The sequence below is a fragment of the Schistocerca gregaria genome, chromosome X (assembly GCF_023897955.1).
Source record: "Schistocerca gregaria isolate iqSchGreg1 chromosome X, iqSchGreg1.2, whole genome shotgun sequence".
NCBI lineage: Eukaryota > Metazoa > Arthropoda > Insecta > Orthoptera > Acrididae > Schistocerca > Schistocerca gregaria.
Window position 1 is genome coordinate 41,218,301 of NC_064931.1, and position 12,594 is coordinate 41,230,894.

Consider the following 12,594-nt stretch of genomic DNA (forward strand, 5'->3'; position numbering starts at 1 on the left):
AGTTCATAAACATGTGATACATGTTTTACTGCCAGAAGACAATAGAGGCCCAAAATCCACCATCGGACACCCCTGAAATATTTTTCTGTTGTTTGTCGTTTCATTTTCATCCTTGTAACATGTCTGCAGCTGACTTCATGTCTATATGCTTGCTATCCTTTTGCCCCGGAGTTAAAGGTTTGTAATTTTATGATTTTCCACTCGTTAAAGCCAATAGGAAAAGAAAGTGATTTAGTTTTCTTCTGGGATAGTTATTTATAGAACGCATGGTCTGAGCTGGTATTAATCCATTTTTGATCATGCTTTTCAAGCTGCTGACAGAACCTCAAAATACGCAAACTTTTAAAGTGGAGCAGTTTCTAGCATGGTGTAATAACCAAAATACCACATTGCTTGTTGTTCCTGAAGTTACAGATGATGTACATGTGGAAGGAAAATTACAGATAAACAACAAGCATGTTCTAATGACTGAAAAAGAACAAAATACAAGTGATAGATTAGTTAGGAAAGGGTGAATATGAAAAAACTTTTTCGGGTTTAGGGGACAGGCACAGAATGGGAGGCTCAAGAAAAATGAAGAGAAGCTGTTAAATTTAGCAACTGAAACTGACAGCCAAACCATCCTGATAAAATGTGTATTTTGGATTGTCCATGTCTTTTTGGTTATCTGTGCACTCCTGTGTACACATTAATCAGTATAATAGGGAGCTTGCTATACGTTAACTAAATATACCATTCATTGGATGTCAATTTACATGTTATGGCATATCTTGTGATCTCAGAAAGGCGTTTGGCTGTGTAGATTAGAATATCTTTTTAAGTAAATTAAAATATTATGGAAATGTCATAAAATGGTTGAAATCGTATCTCTGTCAAAGGAAACAAAGAGTTAAGTGGGAAAGAGCCCTGTATCAAGCTGTCTGTTGTTAGAGAACTGTAGATGAGTGGCTGAGATGTACTCTTTACTTGTTTGTGTGCACTTGGGTGGAGGAGGTTGATAAAACAAATCTTCAGGAGTGAGTGCCACTTTCGCAGCTTCACCATGTTAATGCAGGACTCGTTTGTTAGTTATCATACAGATGGTAACTAATTACATACTGTGTTCCGCAAGGTCTCATCATGTAGCCCAGTCAACAAAGGCTAAGAAAGGTCAAATAGGAGAAAAAATTCATGTAGTTACAAGTTTTTGTACAGTGGTAGCAGGGAGTGTCATGAATAACAAACTAAAATTCTACACTGTTGCTGGTGTGAGAATTGGGTTTGGGGGAAGGTGTCAGGGGTCACTTGTTTACGTTTTTATTGAATAACTCAACATCCATGGCTTTTAGTGAAAAGTTATCCCTGAATGAAACTAAACTAAATTAAATTTCCTACAAAAAAAAGGGTCCTGTTCCTTTTTTACTCTAGGACTAATGTTTTCACATTGCAGGGGATAGAAAAATTGCAAATCATTAAAAATAGTGTTTCAGTGGTGTAAAATTACTCTTTACTCTTAAATGAAGTGGGTTAAGAACAAATATCAACTCTGTGTCCCACATCTAAGTGCAGCAGAGCCATATTGTGGTATAAATTGTGTTGTGGGGCATCTAACATGGCTGATGGGGTGGGATGGAGGGTGAGAGGGGGGGGGGGGGGGTGAGGTGGGTGGTTGAAATGCAAGGTAAGGTAGGTCACTTGAGGTCATGCACTTTCCTCCTGCATAGGTCACAGAGTGAAGAGTGAGCAGGTGGTTTCCCACTCTACCAACCCCACTATGTCAGAGAAAGCAACTACAGGTCATTTCACACAGTTATACTGCCCCTTCTCAGTGTGCCTTACCAATCACTAACGATGCAGTATATAGATGTGTCCAGGGGAGTGTTTTATTTTCTACAAAGTGCAACACTGCCTGAAATACGGATATGAGGACTAATAATAATAACACAAGAATCACATATCAACAGACTCTACATAAGTCTATGATCATTATTCTACATTGCTTAACGGGACACTGATTCTTAGTCATCCTATATGGCAACTGGAGCATTCTTTCAGGAAAGGTAACTTCACTCACCACGAGTGCTGCTCGCTTTGCATTTTGTAGACAGACTATACCTCCTCAGCACTGGCTGTCCAAATCTCTTGTGTTAAGTAGACAAAACAACATAACTGAGTTTGAATTCATATAGTGGAGTTATTTTCAGTTTATTAAATGCGTACTCACTTGCAATTGTTAAGTGAGCTATTATGTAACAAAGCTTAACAGCTGGAGCTGTCAACTGTCTCCCTCACTGAAGAGCCTGTCCCAAGTATAACAAGCTGTCAAAATGTATTCGACCAAGTCAATTTCATTGGCTTCAATATTGCTGGCTGGAATATTTTACACAGTATGTGGGGTATCGAGCCTCAGCTATCCCAACACCTAAAGAGACCAGAAGCTTAAATTGTCTCCAAATGCAATAGAATTAGGTCACCTAGGTGCTATGAAACTTCAGATATTTCGACAAAAGTCAAGAAATACAGTACAACAGATTACTGCTCTAGGCTTGAACACAATCAGTCCTGTATCATCAGACATAGTCACACCCATCTCGATAGATATACTGTGGATGTGTGATAAATGGCTTCTTTCAGTGCAGCACAATCTATAAGCACCAACGATTTCTGGATGAAAAACATTTATACAGTCTACTAATAACACAATTAATGGCAAGAGAAGTGCAGTAACTGCCTGGGCATTCATTAATTTACTAGCAAGTGACTGCAATGAGGTTAGGTAGTTCTACAGTACTGCCAACATTAGACAGCAGCAAGGTGTCCCATTTACCAATCCAGTCCCTTTCCCAGCAACACTACACAGATCACTGACAACTGTCAGTAAATGCTCGGATAGTATAGTCTGCCTGTAAACTGAAAAGTGAGCACCATTCTTGGTGGGGGAAGTTACCTTTCTTGGAAGAACAGTACAGTTGCCACACAGGATGACTAAGAATCAGCTTCTCCTCTAGCAGTGTAGAAGAGAGCACAGATATTTACATAAATTCTGTGCCTGTGTATTTCTTACATTAGTATTATTAGTAACTGATATCTGTACCCCCATATAATATTAACACATTTTGTGGAAAATAAAAACCTCTGGCACATCTGTGCACTGCATACCAGTAATTCGTAAGGCGCATTGCGGAGTGTCAGTATAACTTTATGAAACAACCTGTATTTACTTCTTGTGATGTAGTGGAGTAGACAGAGTGGAAAATCGTCTGTTCACTCTTCAGTTAGCAGCTCTATGAAAGAGGAATTGCCTGACCACAATCCTGTACCCTACCTTCCCTTGCACTTCTACCAGCCACCACCACCTCACCGATCATGTTACAACCTCATAACACAATTTATCCCGTAATAGAGCTCTACTGCACTTAGATGTGGTACTCACTTTTAAAACTTGTTCTCAACATACTTCATTTAACATTAAACATTAATTTTATACCACTGAAATACAATTTTTTTTAAATTTGTGGTTTTTCCACCCCTTGCAACATGGAAGCAGTTAGTTCTACAAGGAAAAGGAAAGGACTTCTTTGTTGGAGATGTAATGTAGGTCGGTTTTTACTGGGAAAGTTTGACCAGAAGCAGCAATTTTCAAGTTTTTCAAGAAAATCATACACACACACAGCTGTGGGGATATTTAGTATGTTGTTCATGACACTCCCTCATGCCACAGTAGATAAATTTGCAACTACACAAACTTTCCCCTAATTTTTCTTCACTGACTGGACTATTTAGGACCTCGCTCCTTCTTGTTTGTATACGTTCCCTCATATATTGTACTGTATCCCAGTATGTGGTGGTGCAGCAGATGTACATGTACAAAGAATCTTAAAACTTCAAAAGAAAGCCATTAATCTAATGCTTTGGGAATCCTGCAACAACAAATTCAAGAAATTTAAAATATTAACTATACCAAGTTTGCACATATTTGACAAATACTACTTCTAATGGTAAATTGTCCGCCCCCGGTAGCTGAGTGGTCAGCGCGACAGACTCAATCCAAAGGGCTCGGGTTCGATTCCCGGTTGGGTCGGAGATTTTCTCCGCTCAGGGACTGGGTGTTGTGTTGTCCTAATCATCATCATTTCATCCCCATCGACGCGTAAGTCACCGAAGTGGCGTCAAATCGAAAGACTTGCACCAGGCGAACGGTCTACCCGACGGGAGGCCCTCGTCACATGACATTTCATTTCAATGGTAAATTGTACAGCACCTCTAAACAGAGACTTTCATGACCACAACACAAGAACCAGAGAAAATTACCACATCAGTGGCAGAAGATTGAAAATGACAGACAGGGACCCCTTATATTATAACAGACTCCCATCTAGCATCAAGAATATAAAGGAACTTGACCACCTTCAAAAGAAAACTCGAGGAACACCTTATCTCTAGGTGCTGGTATAAGGTGAAACAGTACTTGTTGGCAAATCCATAGGACAAATGTAAGTTGGAATGTCAAATTTCCCTGAAAGAAGGAAAAGGAAAACAAAGTGTACTGGTGCAATTACAGGAGAAAACATACATCAGGCAAAAATGTAGCATTACAACAATATATAAATGTCCTAATATTTCTATGCAGTGGGTTTAACATAGATGAACTAAAAAAATTAGTTTTACTGTTGCATAAATCAGGGCAAGCTATCATATCTCACCAAGTAAAAATATTATTAGTAAACATGACTACAGAATTATTCCATGTATCGAATGTCAAATTTCCAAGAAATTTGTTTATTTCTGTGTAAATTTGCAATGTAACATGTCTAAAATCATTGTAAAACTGATCAATGGTCAAAAAATAAACTATAACTTTATTAATGACCGTCATGGTCGTTAATAAATAATTTCTAGCCAACACTTTCTCAATGAAATTTAAAAAGTCACACTGTTTGCAGTTCAGAATTTGTAATAGATTTTTTGCCCATGACAAAAAGATAGAAGAGGTTGACAGTGTTAAATTCTTCTCTCTTCTTTCTGTGAGTTTTCTACCCCATGCTGCATCTCTCACATCCAAGTTACCATCTCCTCCTATCTTGCCATTCTTCTTCTTGCATGGCTCTGTGCTGCATCGCACACCTTGCCCCAGCATTCCAATGTAGCCAGAGTCTTCCTCAATTTCTGTGTCATGGAGGTCTCCAGTGCCATATTTTAGAAGGCCCTCTCTCCTCTGGCATTCTTCCAAGATGTCCATACCGTGGTAGCCATTTATTTTCAGTAGTGTCTAAAATCTTGTTTATAGCTCCCATCTATTCTCATAGTGCTTCATTTCTTATTTTTTCTCTTCTTCTTACTTCACAACTTCATCTCCAAAACTCCATTTCCATTGCCTTTAATTTCGCTTCATTGAGTCTGGAGACTTCCCACAGTTCACATGATTAATTGAAACCATATTCTTTTATATCCTCTTATCTATAGTCCATTTTTCATCCTGAAACAAATCCTTCCTTTTATCTCTGTCCTAAGATAAAATGAACTCTGACATATGTCAAAGTAAGGAGTGCTTTAGAAGCTTTTCATTCTTTTATTTTGTACTTCTGCACTCCAATCCATTTCTGGATCCCTCCCTCCTTCCTGCTGCCCCTCCCTTGACATTTGCAACCGCATCTACATGAATACTCTGCAATTCACAAGTAAGTGCTTGGCAGAAGGTTCTTCGAACCACAGATATGTTATTTCTGTGCTGTTTCATTCTCAAAAAGCGCATAGAAATAATGAACAACTAAACCTTACTGTGCAAGAACTGATGCCTCTTATCACAATGGTCATGTCTCCTAGGTACATCAGGATAAACAAACCTGTGAACATTTGTGCTGCCATTCTCTGTATACATTCAGTATCCCTTGCTAGTTCTATTTGGTATGGATCCCACATACTTGAGCAGTATTCTAGAACCAGCTGCATGAGTAATTTGTAAGCAATCTCCTTTGTAGATTGATTCCAGTTCCCCAGTATTCTACCAATATACTGAAGTCTACCATGTGCTTTACCCATGACTGAACCTATGTGATCATCCCATTTCACATCTGTACAAAGTGTTACACCCAGGTATTTGTATGAGTTGGCTGATTCCAACAGTGACTCATTGATACTGTAGTCATAGGATACTATGCTTTTTCATCTTGTGAAGTGCAGTATTTTACATTTCTGAACATTTAGAGCAAGTTGCAAACCTCTGCACCACTTTGAAATTTTATCAAGATCTGACGAATATTTTTACAGCTTCTTTCAGGTAGTACCTAATTATGGATAACTGAAACAACCCTGGTTGTACTGTTAATGTTGTCATTAATCTAAAATATGAGCAGCAAGGGTCCCAACACACTTCCCTGGGGCACACCCAAAGTTGCTTCTCCATCTGATGACGACTCTCAATCCAAGATAACATGCTGTGTCATCCCTACCAAAAAGTCCTCAATCCAGTCACAAAATGATTGCACTTTTGACAATAAATGTAGGTACAGTACTGAGTCAAGTGGTTTCCGGAAATCAAGAAATACTGCATTTACCTGGTTGCCTTGATGCAAAGCTTTCAGTATGTCAGTTCTGAGAGCTCTTGCTATTGATATTATTTGGTAAAAATATTTCATATTACAAGGGTAAGTCAGTTATTATCCACAAAGTAGTTATAAAATTTTATGGTAATCAAATAGGAAACTTAGAAGAACATCATTTTTTGGCATAGTCTCCTTGCATTTCAATGCACTTGTTCCATCATTGTACAAGCTTCTTGATGCCCTCATAAAAGAAGGTTCTGGGATGAGCTGTGAGCCAGGGATGCACCGCTTCTTTCACTCTTTCCAAGGCAAATCAACAGACCTTAATGCCTATTTGAGTGGACCAAACCAGTGATAGTCAGAAGGATCAAGATCAGGACTATATGGAGGATGATCCAGTACTTCAAATTTGAGTTTCTGTAGCGTTTCAGCAGTGTGGGTAGCAGTATGCAGACGGGCATTGTCGTGCAACAACACAACATTTTTTGACAGCAATCCTTGGCATTTGCTTCAAATTTCAGGCTTTAGCCTCTCACTGTAATGTACACTTTTTATTGTTCTGCACCTTTCCCCATAATGTTCCAGTACTGGACCTTGTACATCCCAAAAAACCATAAGCATCAGTTTTCCTGCGGACAGTCGGGTCTTGAACTTTTTCTTGCATGGTGAATTTGGATGTTTCCATCCAATGCTCTGCAATTTGCTCTCCGGCTCTTAATGATGGATACATCTTTAATCACCAGTAATGATCCTGTCTAAGAAGTTGTCTCCTTCATTACCATAGTGATCCAAATGTTTTTTGCAGATGTCAAAGTGTGTTTGTTTACGCAACTGTGTGTGTTGTTTTGGGATCCATCTTGCACAAACTTCATGAAACCCAAGTCTGTTTTGGATGATTTCATAGGCAGAACCATGAATAATTTGCAGACGATTTGCCACTTCATCAGTAGTTAATTGTCTGTCCAAGAGACTCATTTGACGTGAACGCTCAATGGATTCCTCATTTGTGTAAATGGTCGTCCAGCTCCTTTATCGCGCATAACGCTTGTAGGACGATTTCAGAATTTTTCAATCCATTCGTAGACACTCCGTACTGTACTGAAAGTCTTCGATGAATTTTGGCCTCTGATACGCCTTCTGACCACAAAAAAATGGATCACTGAACGTTTCTCTTCTTTTGTTCAAAGAGACAGCGGAGCAGCCACGATTAACAGCACGGCAGTGAAAACGAAACTAACCTAGCAACTTGAAAATTGCAAAGAAATAACTAGAAATAAACAAAGCATGCGTCATCAACATAAAATGACAGTACTACCAAAATAAACAAAAATATAACTAAATTGTGGATAATAATTGACTTACCTCGTATTTGCAGAGCATTGATCATCCTGGAAGAGACTCTTCTGTGATAATTAGCTATAGAATTTCTCATCAGATACCTCTGCACCTGAAGCCATTTGCTGAACGGGGAATTTATTAAAGAATGCCTTGTAATAGTGGGGGAAGAGCTGTGCCCACAACTCGTTTCACAGTTACGCAATCCATGTCACTTTCTGGACCCACTGTAATGCAACGAATTGAGGAATTGTCAGAAGCTTTGGAGGTTCAGCTGACAATGAATATTAAAGACAGTGTTACATTTTATTTGTCCGTAGGTGATTACCAAGTGAGGTGGCACTGGACTCGCATTCAGAACAAAGGTTCAATCCCGCATCCGGCCATATTGAGTTAGGTTTTCCATGATTTCCCTAAATTGCTTCTGGCACAGGTTCCTTTGACAGGGCACCTCTCTGTTTGGTCTCTTCCACCCAAATCAATCCAATTTAGATGACTCTCTTAACTTGTCAGACACAGGACAGCTGGTAATTTTCATTAGGACAGCAAACAAATCCTGTTGGAGGACTCGACAACAGGTCTAGACATGTTTGATGCGCTTGAAGCAGTTACGGAGACACTTGGTCTTCCTTGGGAATTACTAACTTCTGTAAGAACAGACGATGCTCCAACTATGACTGGTGAAATCAGCGGCTCAGTAGGGTGTGTCCAGAGATAAATGACGAATTATGATTTCCTGGTTGTCCCTATACATTGCTTGATTCATCAACAACATTTGTGTTCCAAAAGCATAAAACTGAATAATGTAATGAGCTTAGTTGTGAAAATCACTAACTCTATTTTATTCGAGCAAAAGGATTTACTCATTGCTTGTTCAAAGCATTTCTGGACGATGTCCATTATGAATATGGAGATTTACATTACCACTGTGAGGTTCACTGTCTCAGTCATGCTAAAGTTCTGGAGCGTTTCATGAAAATGCATCAAGAAATATCATTGTTCATGGAAATGAAGGGAGAAACTGTTCCTGAACTGTCGGATGATAGATGGATTTGTGATTTAGCCTTTTAAGCTGATGTGAAAGGGCATCTCCGTGACTTGTGTGTGTCACTTTGTCAGAGGGATATTCTCATTATCCATTTCTGTGACAAAATAAAGGCATTCAAGATGAAACTGTCGATCAGGGAAAGGCACTTGGAGGCTAGAAACATCTCTTAGTTTCTGAAACTGCCAGCATTAACAAACGTTGCCATTGCTGCAGATTGTGGAGAGTATTCAGATCTTTTAAGGAAATTGTGTACTGAATTTGAAACAAGATTCATTGATATTTTGTACATGGAAACAGATTTAGGAATTTTTGTTACTCCGTAGTCTGTGGACATCGACTGCATAAACCACCCACTCCAAATGGAAATCGTAGATCTTCTGTGTGATTCAGAACTGACAGGTAGATATCAGAGCACAAACACTTCAAGTGACTTTTACAAGCATTTGTCACAGAATCATTACCTGAAGCTTCATAGACATGCAGCATGGATGCTTAGTCTGTTCGTATCAATGTAAAATTGTGAGCAGTTTTTTTCACTAGTGATCTGTCTAAAACATGACTGAGATGTTGCATATTAGATTATCATCTGAAATGTGTTTTGAGACTGAGCTGTGCTGAATCAGTTATTCCCAACATTGAAGCTCTTACGCAAAGAAAAGTAAATAAATGTAAAAAGCAGCAATAGAAAAATGCAGTGGATTAATTTTGTAAATTTTCTTTGTTATTTGGTGCCCTAGTGTTGTCTTCCAGTTTGCCGTAATCCATTAGCTTTCATATTTAGTACATATTTAAATTCATTTTGTCTTTCTTTATTTACTGGTGATGTTTTCTTGAGTTCAGAAATCTGTTTGATATAAGACTATCATAATAAGCCTCTCATTAAATGTTCAACTGTTTAATTAGAACCATAGTTCCTTTTTAAGGTTCCTGTAGTTTGCATACCCCAATTACTCACTAGAGTATTGATTTATTTGCGACTCAACAATTTCAAATGTTGTCTTCTGTTTAGACACCACAGTCTTCCACAAAAGAAGAATAAGCCAGCTTTGCAAATTGCCACATGGCTGTTACTGTTAAGTGAGCACGCAAGCACTCCCACTTGCAGAACTCCTATGGAGCCAGAGCAAAGAGCGGACTCACGCTGCGCATAGAGCAGTCCCTTGAATGGGCGTGACATGTAATCTCAATATAAGACTGACAACTGTGACACCTCCACAATTTGTGCTGTCATCCTTGATTCCCTATTTAAGTATGTTTGTGGTGCACCCTTCTTTAAACTTAACAGGGCTTTCCTCTCCACTCATACAGAGATTAAATAGCTTTGCGAGATGTTCAAATTACACATTTAGCCCACCCTTCAACAACTCCATATATACAGCTCCAGGTCCTGATGCTTCACCATTTTTGAATTGTTTAACTGTATCCTTTACTTCCAATATTGTTAGCTCCTGGATTTCTGTGTTATGTTCATTGCCTGCAAAGAAGAATATATCTTGAAACTGGGATCTATCTTCTTTAAACAGTTCTTCATAGTATTTCCACCATCTATCTAGACTTATCAGCTGCAAGTTTGTACTACTTCTGTCATTTGTTCTTAGCTGATTTCTCACCTTCCATGCTTCTTTGAACTTTGAACTTGCCAAGCAATTATTAATTTCTTCACATTTAAAGTCCCACATAGTACTATTTGCTCTAATTACTGTTTTCTTAGCCTCTCCACTCAGTCTTATATACCTACTTCTGTCATCAATCTTATTGCTCTTAAGCCATCTGTTACAGGCCTCCATTTTCTCCTTCACCATCACTTTCAAATTTGCCAGAAGTGTTCTCGACTACTCTGAGACTTTCAAAGGCAGCTTCATGAATAGCTGTCACAAGTGCCTTATACAGTACTCCCTCTGTTGTATCATCAGCCCGATGTAGCTTCCCACTCAATCTAAGCTTGTGTAAGATGGTAATTGAATGCTACTGCAGTAAACATAACTTCTACATCTACAGCTACATATATACTCTGCAAACCACCTTACAGTGCGTGGCAGTGGGTACCTCATACTACTACTAGTCATTTCCTGTTCTACTCACAAATAGAGCGAGCAAAAAAGAACTGTTTATATGCCTCCATATGAGCCCTAATTTGTCTTATCATTGTGGTCCTTATGCAAAATGTAAGTTGGTGACAGCAGAATTGCTCAGTAGCCAGCTTCAAATGCCAGTTCTCTAAATTTTCTCAATATTGACCTGGAAAAGAACGTCTCCTTCCCTCCAGGAATTCCCATTTGAGTTCCCAAAGCATATCTGTGATACTTGCATGCAGATTGGTAACAAATCTAGCACCTGACCTATTAAGCAGAGCCCGGAAACCCACCACCCGATGGCGCAAGTCAAGGAATCTGCAGCCTATATGGTCACAGAACTGCCTGAGCCTCTGATTCAGACCCTCCACTCGGCTCTGCACAGGGAACAACACAAAGAACCCCACGACTTCAGCACACTCAAGTATACAAGCAGCTACGCAGAAACCATCAAGTCCTCGGCTGGCTTTCCAAAAGTCACCATACGTGACTATGGAGACCTTAGTCTCAATGAAATTGTGTAATAACAAGCACAACCCCACGACATACTACTCTAACCTCACTGGGGACCATGCCGCACTGTACATGGTGAATAAGTCAGATTATATCAATCTGCTGAGCTTTCAAGAAGTAAGAAAGGTAGGAAACTTCACGTACAGTACAGTCTCGGAAAAGACCCAGCAGTACGCAATCAAGGGGATAGATTCTCTAACCCTGACAGAGACAGCACACAAGGAACTCACCGCCCTTGGGTGGGAATGCATTCCTGTAAACCGAATGATTGAGTTTGGCTCACTGAGACCATCGCATAACTACTTGGTGGAGTTGGTCAACAAGGCAATATATGGGCTTACGACATACCGCACATCCCCAACAATGCCAGAACTGCCAGGGCTTTGCACATGTGGGTATCTGATGAGGTCTGCCGGCTCTGCACCAAAGGACCACAATCGGTTCTATCGACGATGCTGCAGATGGCGAGCTCAGAAGCAAGACTGGCAGTCTTTACCATTTCCACTAGCCGCCCGAAACCAGACAGAATGTGCTCCGATCCAAAGTGACACACGTCATTGGTACGGACATGAGTCACCACTTGCAGTAGGCTGCACGCTGTACTCTTAATGGCATCCCTTTCCACATTTGGAATGACTCCCCCTGGAATGCATACAGAGTGCACACGGAGTGCACTTTGACTTCCTTCCCCTCCTTGGCAGCCATGTTCCTAAGGGGCCCCATTATGTGACTAACATTGGAGCTCCCAACTACCAGCAAACTTACACTCTGAGAATGCCCAGACCTTGCGGGTTGAGAAGCTTCCTCTGGAACAGAATGGATGACTGCATCCAGCTGAGAGACATTGTCAGCCACAGATAATGACCGAAACCTGTTCATCAAATGAACTGGGAGGGGGGGGCGTACGATCGGCTCCTTGGGAAGTTTTTCTCTGCCTGCCAGACTTCGGAATGATCTCCCACTCGACCACGGGTGAGGGGTCAACCTCAGTGCAGGCAGTACCCTGACACGTCACAGCAGTGGACCGATCGGAGGACACGTGGGACGTGCTCGACGTCCCTCTCATCCCCGCGTTCGATCCCCCACAGTGACGCCCCGCGGCAGC